Here is a 14733-nt window from a genome sequence, read left to right as displayed (position 1 = left end):
ACATCAAAAACCTGATTTTAATTCTTATTCTGGTGCCCAAAGCTTCACAACTAGACTGGATTTCTGCCAGGTTATAAAAGTTAGATATCCTTTCACTTCTCTTGAATTGTACTGTTTTTCCCTCCATGCTTGAGTTGGCAGAGGATAATACTGCAGGACATCTGCTCATTGCTGATGCCTACCCTGCCTCTGTTGTATCCAATTCAGGGCATAACACCAAGGCTTTGTCAGGAGTCTTAAACGTTGCTTTGTTTTTCTTAAATCACATTGTGTTATAACAAGTCAAACTGGAAAAACCTGGAAACAGCATTTTTATTTAAAACTTTTTTTTTCTATAATTCCCAATCGCTGAGCTGTGGATTCCTCTGTACAGAGCTGACCCCAGCATTTCATTATCAACACTACTTCAGTTTATTATCCTATTTAACTTTAAAACTTATATACAAAGTGATTCTCTTTCCAATTCACATGGACCATGTCAAGCTCTTATTTAAACAAATAGCATGGCAGAAGAGGTTGACCGGGTTGAAAGGGAATGTGAGGGCCTGGAAAAGTGAGAGTGACAGGGTTTGTAAGTTTATCTGAGAAGAAAAGCCCATCTGGATGTGAAAGATAAGAGAAACTCTTCAAAGAGACTCTGCCTTAACTATAACAAAAGTGTTTGTTTCTTCATACAAAGGCACCATCCTAAAATTGAGCCATCCTTCCTTGCTCTTATCTCCATAATAGAGATGGATAGGGAATGGTTGTGTCCATACTTTCACTTCCGCCATTCATGAAGTGTAATGTGAATAAATCATGAGGCTGCTCCTGGATGTGTCAGGAAGTGGGGAGGGAAATGGTATAATTAGGATCTGGCTCATATTAAGTCAATATCATTAAACGGTCAAGAGATGATTGTACTCTCATTAAGGAAGGGCACAGTTGGAGTAAGAATAAGGAAGGGGAACAAATTATGTGGTACTAAGTCTTTGATGAAGACTATGCTTTAGGAAGCAGTTCAACTCACACTGTTAATTAGGAAACGTATATAAATTTCTATAAGTCAGTAGGAGTGGTTTTGTGTCAGTAACCACAATCATTTTTCTTTTATGCAAACAAAGGTTTTTTTCTTCTAAGAGCTAGAAATTAGATAGACATCAAGCAGACTTCGTGCCTGTAGGATCTTCTCTTTTTTTTTCAGTCATCAGGTTTGATGTAAGAAAATACACACCGAATTAAAGAATTGTACAACCAGGAATTCGTTTGCAGCCTTGAACTGAATAGAAGCCACAGTCTTCTAGCTCCTGCGTTCTCCTGATTCATAACCTCTCCAGGAAACAGAAATCATTTTGTTGTTGCTGACAACATCCTTGCTGATAATCTGCATATACACCACACGTATCTGGCCACACCTGTTCTAACTTGGAGTTTACATAACGTTCTTAAAATACTGTGTGTGTTTTTGGCTTACTGTTCGGGTATTCATTTGCTCTCTACAGAATTCCACCTCCTCAGTTTCTATGGGCTATTTTTATTTTCAATTTACATGGTAATTTTCTATGTTGAACCATTAGCATGCAGACAAACTCTGCCCCACTCCAAGCATCTAACTTTCTAAGCTTTCTTAATTCATTTCTATTTTTAATGGAGATACGAAAGAGATAGAGTTGACAGCATACCATGTCATGCTAGTGCCTGCAGGTCTAAAATGACTAAAACCACTAAATAAAAGATCACTTTTATTTACACTTTTACTCCTGCTACTGGAAACAGATCCATTATGGTTCTCTGGCTCAACAAATTAACATGACATTTTAAAGAAAGCTTGAAGTCCACAGATTCAGCCTACAACACTCAAATCACTATCTAATATGTAAAGCTAAAACTGGAGTTGAATGGACTGTAGCTTTCTATTTGCCACTAGATGACAGTCTACTAACAGGGTTTGCAAGATGTCCTTGCTAGCATACTTTGGTATACACTGAAGAACACATCAAACAACATACATTTTTCTACTAAAAAAATTACAATTACAAAAATACTAAAACTATATTACATGTAGGGAAATATGTGAAGCAGAAATGTAGAAGAGACTGTTTGATATTTTTAATTAAATAATTTTTTAATTTATTAATGCTCTTGTGAATATGAAGCAATGAGTTTTACCCACTAAAAAATGGATTTCTATTATTGTGTCCTGAATTGTCTAATCACAATTTTACATTTTCACTGCTTCAGTAGATGTTTATATTTTTGGTTTGGGGATACCACCATATTTAAAAAAAAATTTACTGGCTTGAAGGTCTATATATGTGCGTAAGAAAACAATGAAGGGAATAAAGTGGAGGTCAGATAGTGACAGGCATGAAATGATATCATTTCTATCAGATGTCATGACACCAATTTGTATTCATAGCGTTTGCATGATGTCATCACCAACTTACTGTTATTTTGCATCAGATGCGAACAATGTTTATCACAGATGCTACTGAATGCAATAAGAATCATTTTAGAGCAAACAAACTTTTAGTATTCTTATAGCATAATCACCAAGATCACGGGGAGCAGAAGAGTTGTAGGGTCACAGCCGGAAAATATCAGTCGGCAGAGACAATAAAATAGATGTCTTAGATCATTGGTCTAAGTGGTCTGATTGTGCTGTGATCATATGACTTTTTATTTTAGTTAGTTAGTTTGTCAAACATGTATGAGATAACAGTTGTAAGTATAAACATGGATATGACACAGGAAATGGGTACAAATAAATGGGGACAGTAGGATAGGGACGGTTGGCACCCTGCTGCACTTATGCACGTCTCTTACAGACCTCTTAGGAATGGGGTGAGGTCAACAGTAGACAATTTAAGGTTAAAGTTATGGGGTTTTGAGGATGTAACAACAGAGTCAGGTAGTGCATTCCAGGCATTGACCACTCTGCTACTGAAGTCGTATTTTCTGCAATCAAATTTAGAGCAGTTTACCTTGAGTTTGTGTCTATTGTTTGCTTGTGTATTATTGTGGTTGAAGCTGAAGTAGTCATTGACAGCTAGGACATTGTAGCAAATAATTTTGTGTACTATGCTTAAGTTAGACCATAGTAGGCGTAGTTCTAGGTTGTCCAAGCCCAGAATTTCAAGCCTGGTGGCATGAGATATTCTATTGTGAGCAGAGGAATGGATGACTTCTCGTGAAATATCTCTGGACTCATTCAGTTGTATTAATGGCCAATATACAGTTCAGATTCCAGGCAGACGAGCTGTATTCGAGAATTGGTCTAGCAAAGGTTTTGTATGCTTTGGTTAGCAGTACAATGTTACCAAAGAAGAAGCTTTGCAAGATTAGGTTAACAACTGTTAATGCCTTTTTGACAATGCTATTGCAGTGAGCTCTGGCGCTTAGATCGTTTGTGATGAGTATTCCAAGATCCTTGACAGAGTGGGGATCGTCTACGAGGTCGTATCCGCCCAGTTTGTATTTGGTGTTCTGATTTTTGTTGCCAATGTGTAAGACAGAGCATTTACTTACTTACTCAACAGCTCATAATACAGAATAACAGAGAAGGAAGAGACCTTGGAGGTCTGCTTGGCCAAGAGACCCTATACTATTTTGGACAACAAGCTGTTCAATCTCTTCTTAAAAACCTCCAGTGGTGGAGCACCCACAATTTTTGAAGGCAAGCCTTTCCACTGATTAATTGTTCTTTCTGATAGTAAATTTTTCCTTAACTGTAGCTCAAAGTATTAAAAAAAAATAAGCATATTGACATTTTCTATCTTTAACAAACCAGCAAATCATCCAAATCTATGTTATTTTCAATATTAAAATGTTCAATCATTTTTATCCCGGCAAAATAAAAGAGAAGAAAAATTCCACCTTAATATTGGTACAGCTCCAATGGTGATTTCAGATTACTTCACCAATGGCCTGGGGATCATCATTAAGACAAAGAAAAGAAAGTAAATGTTGACAGGGTTCCCTTAATGTACTATTGATGTAGGTAGCACATAATGTCTGTATTTCTCCTGAAAACTCCCACCTCAATTTCAGCATTATGAATCTTTCTCCTCTCAACTCCTCGCCATCTCCTAAAATATTTGCTTTGATCTTGAGAAAAGGTTTTGCCCTGATGTCATACAAGTACACTTGAGTCTCAAAATGTGTGCAGCTTCAAGCTGGCATTTGGAAGGCTCTCCCAGCAAATTTCTCAACCTAAAACTATCAGTTGAAATCACACACTACAAGGATCTTGAGTGTAGTGGTGGAATGATCTACAATCGTGGTGTTATCATTGTGAGAGCTGACAGTCATGAGACTGTGCACCCTGATAACAAAGTAAGAACAAAACAAAATGAGGAAAGGGAAATATTTTTGTCTGCAGTTCTGTTTAGTTGAAACAGAAGAATGTTTATCAAATGCAGGGATACCATATGCCACGTTCTTCTATAAGCAAAGTTATTTTGTGTTTCCATTGGTCATAAAACATCATCAAGCAAAACGGTTGAAAGTAGTATTTGAATGTATAATGGAACAAGATTGGACAAGAAACCAAAGCATTAAGGAAATTTCTCGAAAGAGATTTTGTTGGACTCTTTTAGTACAAAGACTAAAAAAAGAATATGACTGATAACTGCAAATTACACCTGGTTAAATGGTTTGGGTAAGTATATTACGATATTTATTCTGGTTCCAGCCAACACTTCTCTTTTTCTACACATGAATGCCACAGTGTTCACCTGTGAATACCACTGGTAATCATCAGTATTCACAAAGGGACGTGCTGGCTCAGTGGCTAAGACGCTGAGCTTGTCGATCGAAAGGTCGGCAGTTCAGTGGTTCAAATCTCTAGTGCCACATAACAGGTGAGCTTCCGTTACTTGTCCTAGCTTTTGCCAACCTAGCAGTTCGAAAGCAGATAAAAAATGCAGGTAAAAAAATAGGGACCACCTTTAGTGGGAAGGTAACAGCGTTCTGTGCGCCTTTGGCATCTAGTCATGCCGGCCACATGACCATGGAGACATCTTCGGACAGCGGTGGCTCTTTGGCTTTGAAACAAAGATGAGCACTGCCCCCTAGAGTCGGGAATGACTAGCACATATGTGCGAGAGGAACCTTTACCTTTATTCACCTGTATGAAGCAGACATCTGTCACCTGGAACAAAACAAGGCCCTGTGGGAAAAAAATTGACCCTCCTTCTGCCATAGAAGCCATATGTCTGAACCATGATCAATTTTTCAGCCTCATTAGCATTGAGATGTACTGGCTTAACTCCCAAAATTCCCATGCTGGTTGAGGAATTCTGGGAGTTGAAGTCCACACATATGAAAGTTACAGAGGCTGCAAAATATTGCTTTAGAATCAGAAAGAATATGAAACTGGTTAAAATCCCGGCTTACACATAGCACTAATGTAATGGGGAGAGAAAAGGATTTGTGAAATTGTTCTAATGAAAACTGCCAGAGAAAAGCTGCTTTCTTAAAATTGGCACATTTTGCATGGAGATCAAATATCATATGAAAAAATTTCTATGGATCTTGCACACAAGCATACATTTGAAGTGTATATCCTGGTGAAATATATATTTAATCTGTGCATGGACCTACAGTCAAGTCGATAGATTCTTATACATTTCAGGGCACCTTAAGAGGTAGTTCTCTTTTCACTCCTTGCCTCCAGTCCATTTTCCATTATGAATAGCAGCATTAATTTTACCAATTCATTCAATGTCTAGCTAGTTTTATTTATGCTTTTTCCTTAACAGATGTATATTTTAAAGACATATCTTTTTTTAAAAAAAAAACATGTTCTGCCCAGCAAAAAGTTGTCACTCCAAAACATTAAATATAATAACCTTAGATTATAAAATAATCATCCTGGAAGTCTAACTCTGATTTCTCAACTCTCTAGACTTGCAATCATGAACATGCGATAGAACAATTAGATAAGAAGGACCTAATCTTTGTTGGAAGGGACACAAGTATTCTGATGTTCTGTGGAAAGAAGAATGTCAAGATGATTTCTGGAGGGACTGTTTGAAGAACCTCTAGACTGATGCTATAAATTCCTGAGAGTATCTGCCTATTCCATGGGGTCAGATAGGGTGGCCATGCCCAAGTCCATTCCTTCAGATGTTGCCATCTACCTTTCCTGCTGATATACAGCAGGCTTCCACTAGTGGTGAAATCTTCCCCGGTTTGCCACCAGTTCACTGCCCATGCATGTGTGGTACACATCAAACACATGCTATGCTCGCATGCGCAGTGTGCACCAAATGCATGCTGTGCACACACGCATGTACAGCACACACCAAACATGCCCTGGGTGTGGAAGAAGGAGGCTTGGGAAGGTAAGTAGAACAGCAAGGTGGGGGAACAGCTGTGTCGTGCAATTTAGATTCACTAGAAAGCAGGATTTCCTGCTTTTTAGCAATTTTAAATTTCGTGGCACAGTTAATCGTCAGAAATACTGGTTCAGACCAACTGGTAACTTTTTTTTATTACCGGTTCGCTGAACTGGTAGCTTTTATCACTTTTGGTTCGCCTGAACTGGTGCAAACCGATAGGCTTCCACCCTTTTAGCCTTAGCAGAAGTTCATAAAAAGCTGATTCTTCATCAAGTGTTGGGATTGGGTGAGATTTGAATCTGGGGATTCTATTTACTGATTATTGAAAAGTGTTCATGAAGTGCCAGGTTCTAATTTTACAGTTCTTTTTTTATTACTGTTGTTAGCCATCGAGAGTGGTGGCACATCAAATGCGTAGCCACATGAGTAAATAAATCAATAGACATTTTCTTCATAAGAACCCACTGACTGTCACTTTTAAACTACTTGAAAGCTATTATAAAAATGTCATTTATGTTGCCTTTCAAATATTGCTAACAAATATTACTATTGAATATTCAAATAATTCCCATGCTCCTTCACTAAAGGCCAGGTGAATTAAGGCTTCTGGGAATTGTAGATAACTTAAATATGGTTGCTCACAGTTGCCTGTTCCTGCAGCCTTTAGCAAAATGTGATTATTTAGTCTCCTGTCTGGGTATCTAGCTGCTTATTTCCTTAGCCTTTAGTTATTCAGGTCACAAATTGTGGACATCTGATAAAGTTAGATCATACTCCAATGATCTAACTGCAGATTCCGACATGCATAATAAAGATGAATAAAGACTCCTTTATAATACATTTATGTTGATAATGTGGATATGTTTAATTTTAAAAAATATGAACAATTTTAACAAATAATATTTCAATTAGAATTTTAAACCACTTGATTGGCATCTATTTGTTGATTAAAATCTACACTGGTGCCTATGACAATTGTCCAGAACGTGGTAAACAAACATCTTATACACACCCTAAATTTTGCAAAGGGTCTATTTCAACTACGGCACAATATGGAGTACTCTGGATTGTAGGGTGGGAAGCACAAAGAAAATATGATTCAAGATTTCTGCATTAGTCATTTCAAACAAGATTTCAAATTTGCAGGAACTTACTTTTTCATTGACCATTCAAATTGGCAGGGGAGGCTAGTTTTCTTTCATAGTTTTAATAAATAAAATGTGATTATTTAGTCTCCTGTCTGGGTATCTAGCTGCTTATTTCCTTAGCCTTTAGTTATTCAGGTCACAAATTGTGGACATCTGATAAAGTTAGATCATACTCCAATGATCTAACTGCAGATTCCGACATGCATAATAAAGATGAATAAAGACTCCTTTATAATACATTTATGTTGATAATGTGGATATGTTTAATTTTAAAAAATATGAACAATTTTAACAAATAATATTTCAATTAGAATTTTAAACCACTTGATTGGCATCTATTTGTTGATTAAAATCTACACTGGTGCCTATGACAATTGTCCAGAACGTGGTAAACAAACATCTTATACACACCCTAAATTTTGCAAAGGGTCTATTTCAACTACGGCACAATATGGAGTACTCTGGATTGTAGGGTGGGAAGCACAAAGAAAATATGATTCAAGATTTCTGCATTAGTCATTTCAAACAAGATTTCAAATTTTGCAAGCACAGCGGCTACGAGTGCCACGACTACCAGGGAATCGCATCCCTGTTCGAGGACCACCTCCGTCCGAGTCGAGTCGGCCCTCACAAAAGACCCTGCCCATCACGATCGTCGAAGGAACTCTGCCCAGTCTGTTGGGACTAGACTGGTTTCGTGCCCTGGGCATGGGAGTGACTGGCATCTACAGAAGTGACTGCAATTTGAAAGACATTCTCTTTAACGAGTTCGAAGATGTCTTCAAGGACTGCGGATACCGAGACTTAGGCAGTGCTACTCGAGCAACTCATCCGAGGGTCAAGGACATCCGCCTCGGCGGCGACTGCTAGCCAGGAGCAACCTGACACTAGCCACGCTCTGGGCGAGGCCAGAGCACACGAAATGTCTACTAAAGCAGCAGAGACTCTGCAAAGCCTCTTCAATCCAAGGCGGCGCAAAGCCAGCGCCAGTACACCAGGAGGAGATTCAGTCCGAATCCGAAGGTGAGGCGAGGATGAGGAAGGGTCTGCCGGACCGAAGCGCGACACTGAGGACCGTGGCGAGTGCGGAAGCTGCGGAGGGCAGCATCAGCGCCAACGCTGCAGGTTTAAAGACGCAACATGCGGCGGTGTGGGAAGAAAGGACACTTAGCTCAGGTTTGCAGAGCGGCCCAACCTTCCGCCGAAAATTCAAATCGGCCAATCAAAGCGGAACCGGAAAGGCGGCCCGCGATTGGTTCAAACAAGAAAGGCGAAGTCTAACCAAACGACTGTCATTATAGGCGCGCCTCAACCAAAGTGGAAAAGAAGATTTTTACAAAGCCCAAGATCGAGGGAGTACGGTGCAGGCTTGAAGTAGACACGGGATCAGCGATCACCATCATGTCCTGGGACACCCTGGCGAAGTCACTGCCGTCCGTCGCGGCGCCACCTGCAAGCACAGCGGCTACGAGTGCCACGACTACCAGGGAATCGCATCCCTGTTCGAGGACCACCTCCGTCCGAGTCGAGTCGGCCCTCACAAAAGACCCTGCCCATCACGATCGTCGAAGGAACTCTGCCCAGTCTGTTGGGACTAGACTGGTTTCGTGCCCTGGGCATGGGAGTGACTGGCATCTACAGAAGTGACTGCAATTTGAAAGACATTCTCTTTAACAAGTTCGAAGATGTCTTCAAGGACTGCCTGGGCAAGTACAAGGGACCCCTATTTCCTTCAACTTAGACCCCAGGTAGCCCCATTAGGCTTAAGGCGAGGAGAGTCCTTTGCCCTAAAACCAAAAATTGATAAGGAGCTGGACAAGCTCATAAATCAGGGGTTTTGGTGCCAGTCGATCACGCAAAGTGGGAGACGCCAATCGTCACCCCATCAAATCGGACGGGTCAATTAGAATTTGCGCTGACTACAAGGCGACGCTTAACAAAGCCTTACAGAAAAGCGCTTACCGGTTCCGTGGTGCAACATTTATTGCACTCTTTGGGGCAAGGGCAAGTCTTTGCAAAGTTAGACTTGGCCCAAGCCTACCAACAACTGCCAGTAGGCGCCCGCACAGCGAAGCCCAAGCGATTGTGGCGCACAGGGGGCATTCAAGTGCACCGATTGCAATTTGGGGTTAGTGTGGCACCAGGGCTGTTCCAAAACCTGATGGAACGACTACTGCAAGGGCTCCCAGGGTAGTTCCCTACTTGATGATGTCCTAATTTCAGGGAAAACATGGAGGAATTGGGGAGGCGGTTAAGAAAGGTCTTGAGCATTTTCCGGACAGCGGATTAAAAGTCAAGACAAATAAATGTCAGATAGGGGTCGAATCGGTCGATTTCTTGGGCTACGGATAGACAAGAAAGGAATTCACCCTACTGAGAGCAAGGTTAAGGCAATTAGGAAGGCTCCAGCGCCCAAAAACAAAGCAGAGCTGCAGGCATTCCTGGGATTGGTTAATTTTACGCGGTCTTTTTAAAGAACAAAGCAACCGTTCTTGGAACCGCTGCATAGGCTCTTAGGAAAAATACTGTTTGGTCTTGGGAAAGTCAGAAAATAGGGCTTTTGAAGCAGTAAAGAACCTGCTCTCAAGTGATAGCCTGCTCATCCAATATCACGACTCACTACCCCTAGTGCTGGTTTGCGATCGTCACCTTATGGGGTGGGGCTGTACTCAGCCATAGACTTCAAACGGCACAGAAGCCCCTATAGCGTTCTACTCTAGAACGATGTCCTCCCCAGAGAGGAACTACAGCCAATTAGACAAAGAAGCATTAGCCATTGTATCAGGGTCAAAAATTCCATGAGTATGTCTTTGGGCGGAATTTTGAAATCGTGACTGACCACAGACCGTTATTGGGACTACTGGCTGGCGACCGGCCAACACCTGTGGCACTTTCGCCACGTTTGACTCGATGGACTATATTTTAGCCGCTTACTCATACAAGCTGCAGCATCGACCGGGAAAAGAAGTGGGGCATGCAGGCGCTTTGAGCCGATGCCCACTGCCGGGCGACCGAAGACCCCACTCCGGGACACCCATCCTCCTTATTGACTCGTTGGACTCTGGCCCAGTCACATCAAAGGAAGTGGCTCGGGCATCATACCGGGACATTGTGTTAAGGACTGTACTCGGTTGGGTACAGAGAGGGTGGCCCGCTGCGCGGCGAGCAGTTCAAAGAATTTGTTAAAAGCGTGATGAGCTCTCGGCTCAAGGGGTGCCTGTTATGGGGTGATCGTGTAATAATTCCTGTTAAGTTAAGGGCAAGGTATTGGACCTCCTCCACGAGGTCACCCAGGCATCGTAAGGATGAAGGGTTAGCTAGAAGCTATGTATGGTGGCCACTCATGGGCAGAGATTGCTGAGAGGGTAGGGAAATGCCAAGCTTGCCAAGAGTCCAGACCGCTACCCCAACAGCCCCAGTCAGAGAATGGGAAAAGCCCCAAGGGCCTTGGTCAAGAATCCACATTGACTTTGCTGGCCCTTTCACGGCCAAACATTCCTAGTGGTGGTGGGCGCATTTTCCAAATGGTTAGAGATCATACTTATGAAGTCCACCACAGCCGAAACAGTAATCGCAACCCTCGCCACCTATTCGCAACTCACGGGTTGCGGACACTCTGGTGTCCGACAATGAGCCCAATTCACGGCAGCCCAGTTTGAAGAGTACCTGGCAGAGGAAGGCATCCGACATGCCCTCTCTGCACCTTTCCACCCTGCGTCGAATGGCCTTGCAGGCGTTCCGTCCGGGCGCTAAGGAGGCATTGTCCAGGCTCAAGCCAGGTGACTGGCAAACAAAATAGACTTTCCTAGCCGTCCAGCACAGAACCCCAAGCACAGCCACTGGGAAAAGCCCAGCCGAATTGCTAATGGGACGAAAACTCCGGTGCCCACTTGACCGTTTGAACCCCCATTACACACCCGAGGGTTACAAGGGGGAGCTAGAAAAAACAAGGGAAATGAGCATAGGCGACCGGGTGTGGGCCGAAACTATGGGGACGGCCCTAGTTGGCTCGCAGGACAAGTAACAAGAGTAACAGGGCCAAAATCGTATGTGGTAGAGCTACCAGACAACCGAATGTGGCGGCGCCACATAGATCAGTTAAGGAAACGAATAACTGACCAAACCGAACCAACAGAGACAGGTAATGACCAATACCACTTTGAATCCACAGCTGACAATGACCCGGGGGAGGCGCAAGACTTAGCTGAGGTCCCAGAGTTCCAGCGACGCCATCAGGTCCCGAGGAAACAGCAAGGAAAATCCCAAAATTAATCCAAGGCGGATGGCCAAGAAAAGAGTCGGCCAATAATCCAGAGCCCGATGGCCCAGAGAAAGAGCTGGGAGGAGAAAACAGCCCCTCCGACCAGCTCAAAACACCACCCAGAACTGAACCGCGCAGGTCAGAAAGAACTAGGAGACGCCCAGGTTATTTGCGTGACTACGTCGAAAAATAACATGTAAATAAATATGTAAATAAGACCAAGTGTTTTCTGGGAGGGGAGGAGTGTTATGTATTAACAGTTGTGCCTTTAAATATTTGAGCGGGAAATCAGCACGTTGCTGATTGGACGAAGCCTCCAGCAGAACTGTATAAAAGGAGAGGTTTTTCCCCCAGCCTGTTGCTGGGTTCACCATATATTAAAGAGCTGTTGTCACTACCCTGGTCTCCAGCCTCGTTACTTCCCGAACTTAACAAATACAATGCACTGTTCCGATAAATCTCAGAGGATTCCTACTGATGGATCGCATTTCCACACTTCCGTGTATCTGTCTAGCTATGGATTTGTGTGGTTGCACGCATTTAGGACTTACAGTGCAAGAGGAGGCATAATAAGTGTCAACCCTGAAGCGGACCTGACTGAGCCATCTTGGAGCTTCAGTGTTGCCACAGTGAAGCTGAGGGATAGGGAGGGGGGATTAGAGATAGCTGGTTTTTTTTAAGCCAAAATAAAATACTTTCTCTTGGGAACCAAGGCAATGGTGAAATTTAAATTTTTTTACTACCGGTTCTGTGAGCGTGGCTTGGGGTGTGTGGTGTGGCTTGGTGGATGCGGCAAGGGAAGGATACTGCAAAATCTCCATTTCCACCCCACTCCAGGGGAAGGATGCTGCAAAATCCCCATTCCCTCCCCACTCCTGGGGGAAAGATATTGCAAAATCTCCATTCCTACCCCACAGGTATTTGCTGGTTCTCCCAACTACTCAAAATTTTCGCTACCGGTTCTCCAGAACCTGTCAGAACCTGCTGGATCTCATCCCTGAACCAAGGACATTCTCACATCTGGCCTGTGGAAGGAGGAGTGAGGTCACCAGGCAACCAGTTAGTGTCTTGATTGGACCATGTGACTGATTGCTTGGGGTTGAGGGAAAACTTTATCTTTTAATTAGATGAAAACCTCAGGAACCTTCAGAATCAGTTTTCACCAGCTCTGTGCCACTATGATTTCTGCAATAAAGCTATTCTTTGAGGAATTCATCTGCCTCGGAGTTTTGCTTGCTATGGATGTATTACTTGGAACCTTGACAATAAGCTTGTCATATTCAGAAAAGACCCATTCATGCTGTCTAGGAAAAACAGACATCAAGTGTAAGCTCAGGGCAGATGGCTGTAACCTAATGAACTCTAGAAAAAAAAATACAGAGAGAGGAAATAATCCATTTTCAAGAGAATTGTTGTGCCTAGAGCTGGGGGTATTCTATACAATGTCGATTGGGAGGGTGGAGAGAAATAAACACCCTTTAATTTTTTTTTTCTCTCCCATTTTTAAAAGTTGCTCTGGTTGAAGAAACAAATAATTCTGACCGCACTGCAGGAAAGATGTAGCTTACGGCACAATGATCACTCTTTCCAGCGGCAAAATATGATCCATTTCGCAATGGTTACAAAATGTACCTTCTAAAAAGGTACATGGCAGAGTATTGGACTCAGCCGCTACCATGTCACCAAGACACAAACATTTTTAAGGGATGCTGCTTAGAACATAGGCTTCCTTTTAAATAGACGTTTTCATCGTTTATTTAATTCTGTGACTTTGGGGCAAGGAGAACGTTCAGAAAGATCATTAGAATGTTCTTTTTAGTTATTGCTTTGGATCATCCTCTTTTTCCTAAAGGAAAAAAGAGAGAGAAGGGGGTTCAGACTGGAAAAATCTTTCCTTAACAATTTTTGCCAGGTGGAGGGGAGGTTCCTGGAACTCATGCACCTACTTCATGCGTCATCGGGTAGAGTTACTATTGCTTTTTCAGATAAACAGTTCCACAATTTTATGTTTTGTGATGATCCTTTTACTATCCCTGTGGAGTGAAGTTTCAGCAAGATGTTAGTACACTGAGAGAACTAATAAAACCAGCATCCCTGCTAACTAAAAGGCCATCTTTTAAACTGCAGAATTACTTGTCTAATGGCTGCACTTAAAGTGTTTGGGGAGATGGCCAAGGTCCTACTCAACTGAACAAGCCAGAAGCTTCCATACACAATAGGACTAGCTTGCCACATTTGGCAGAAAATATTCTTCCTTTCTGAGTCCCCCAAAGCTTCATCCCTTCCTAAATGAGTATTATGAGTAAAAAAAATGATGGCATTAGAATTTAAATGAACCAGTATACCAAATGGAGTTGGTTGTTTTGCATGTGTAAATTCATGCATATCATAAAGTCACCAAGTGTGGTGAGATGAGGCACCAAACATTAAGTGACTAGACCACTAAGGAAGGGATTAAATTATGTCCTCATTGTAGCCTATGTTGTTTAATGATCTATAGTCAAAGAACTAACCAAGTTCAACCATTGGTTAGTTATAATTGAACTTGCAGTATATTTATTTGAAAGACTGAAATATCATAATTGTATAATTCTGTCAATTCCATTTTGGCATCAATCGTAATGATTTATAAAAGTTTGAATTTGGAATTTATTGAGTTTTCATGGAAAGGTATTTATAGGTTGTTCCTTTTTTACATTTTATTTGTGTACCTAAATGCAAAATGTATGAGCCAAATGTTAATGCTATTCTGTGCAGCTTTTCCTTGAGGTCTACTCAAAAGCATGGATCTGATTCGTTATTGTTACTTGAAAAGGAAAAATAGTATCCATATTCATATTATTTTTGATGTACAGTGTATATATTGCACATCCATTCATTCAGGAGAAATAGCCACATGCATTCAATGGGACTTCATCCCAGCTAGAGCTGCAAAAAATAGTACACTTAGTTCTACCTGTTGAGCTGCCTTGACTCAAGTCTAGCTCATTCCACTGCATAA

The sequence above is a fragment of the Ahaetulla prasina genome, chromosome 6 (genome assembly GCF_028640845.1).
Source record: "Ahaetulla prasina isolate Xishuangbanna chromosome 6, ASM2864084v1, whole genome shotgun sequence".
NCBI lineage: Eukaryota > Metazoa > Chordata > Lepidosauria > Squamata > Colubridae > Ahaetulla > Ahaetulla prasina.
This window is presented reverse-complemented; position numbering follows the sequence as displayed.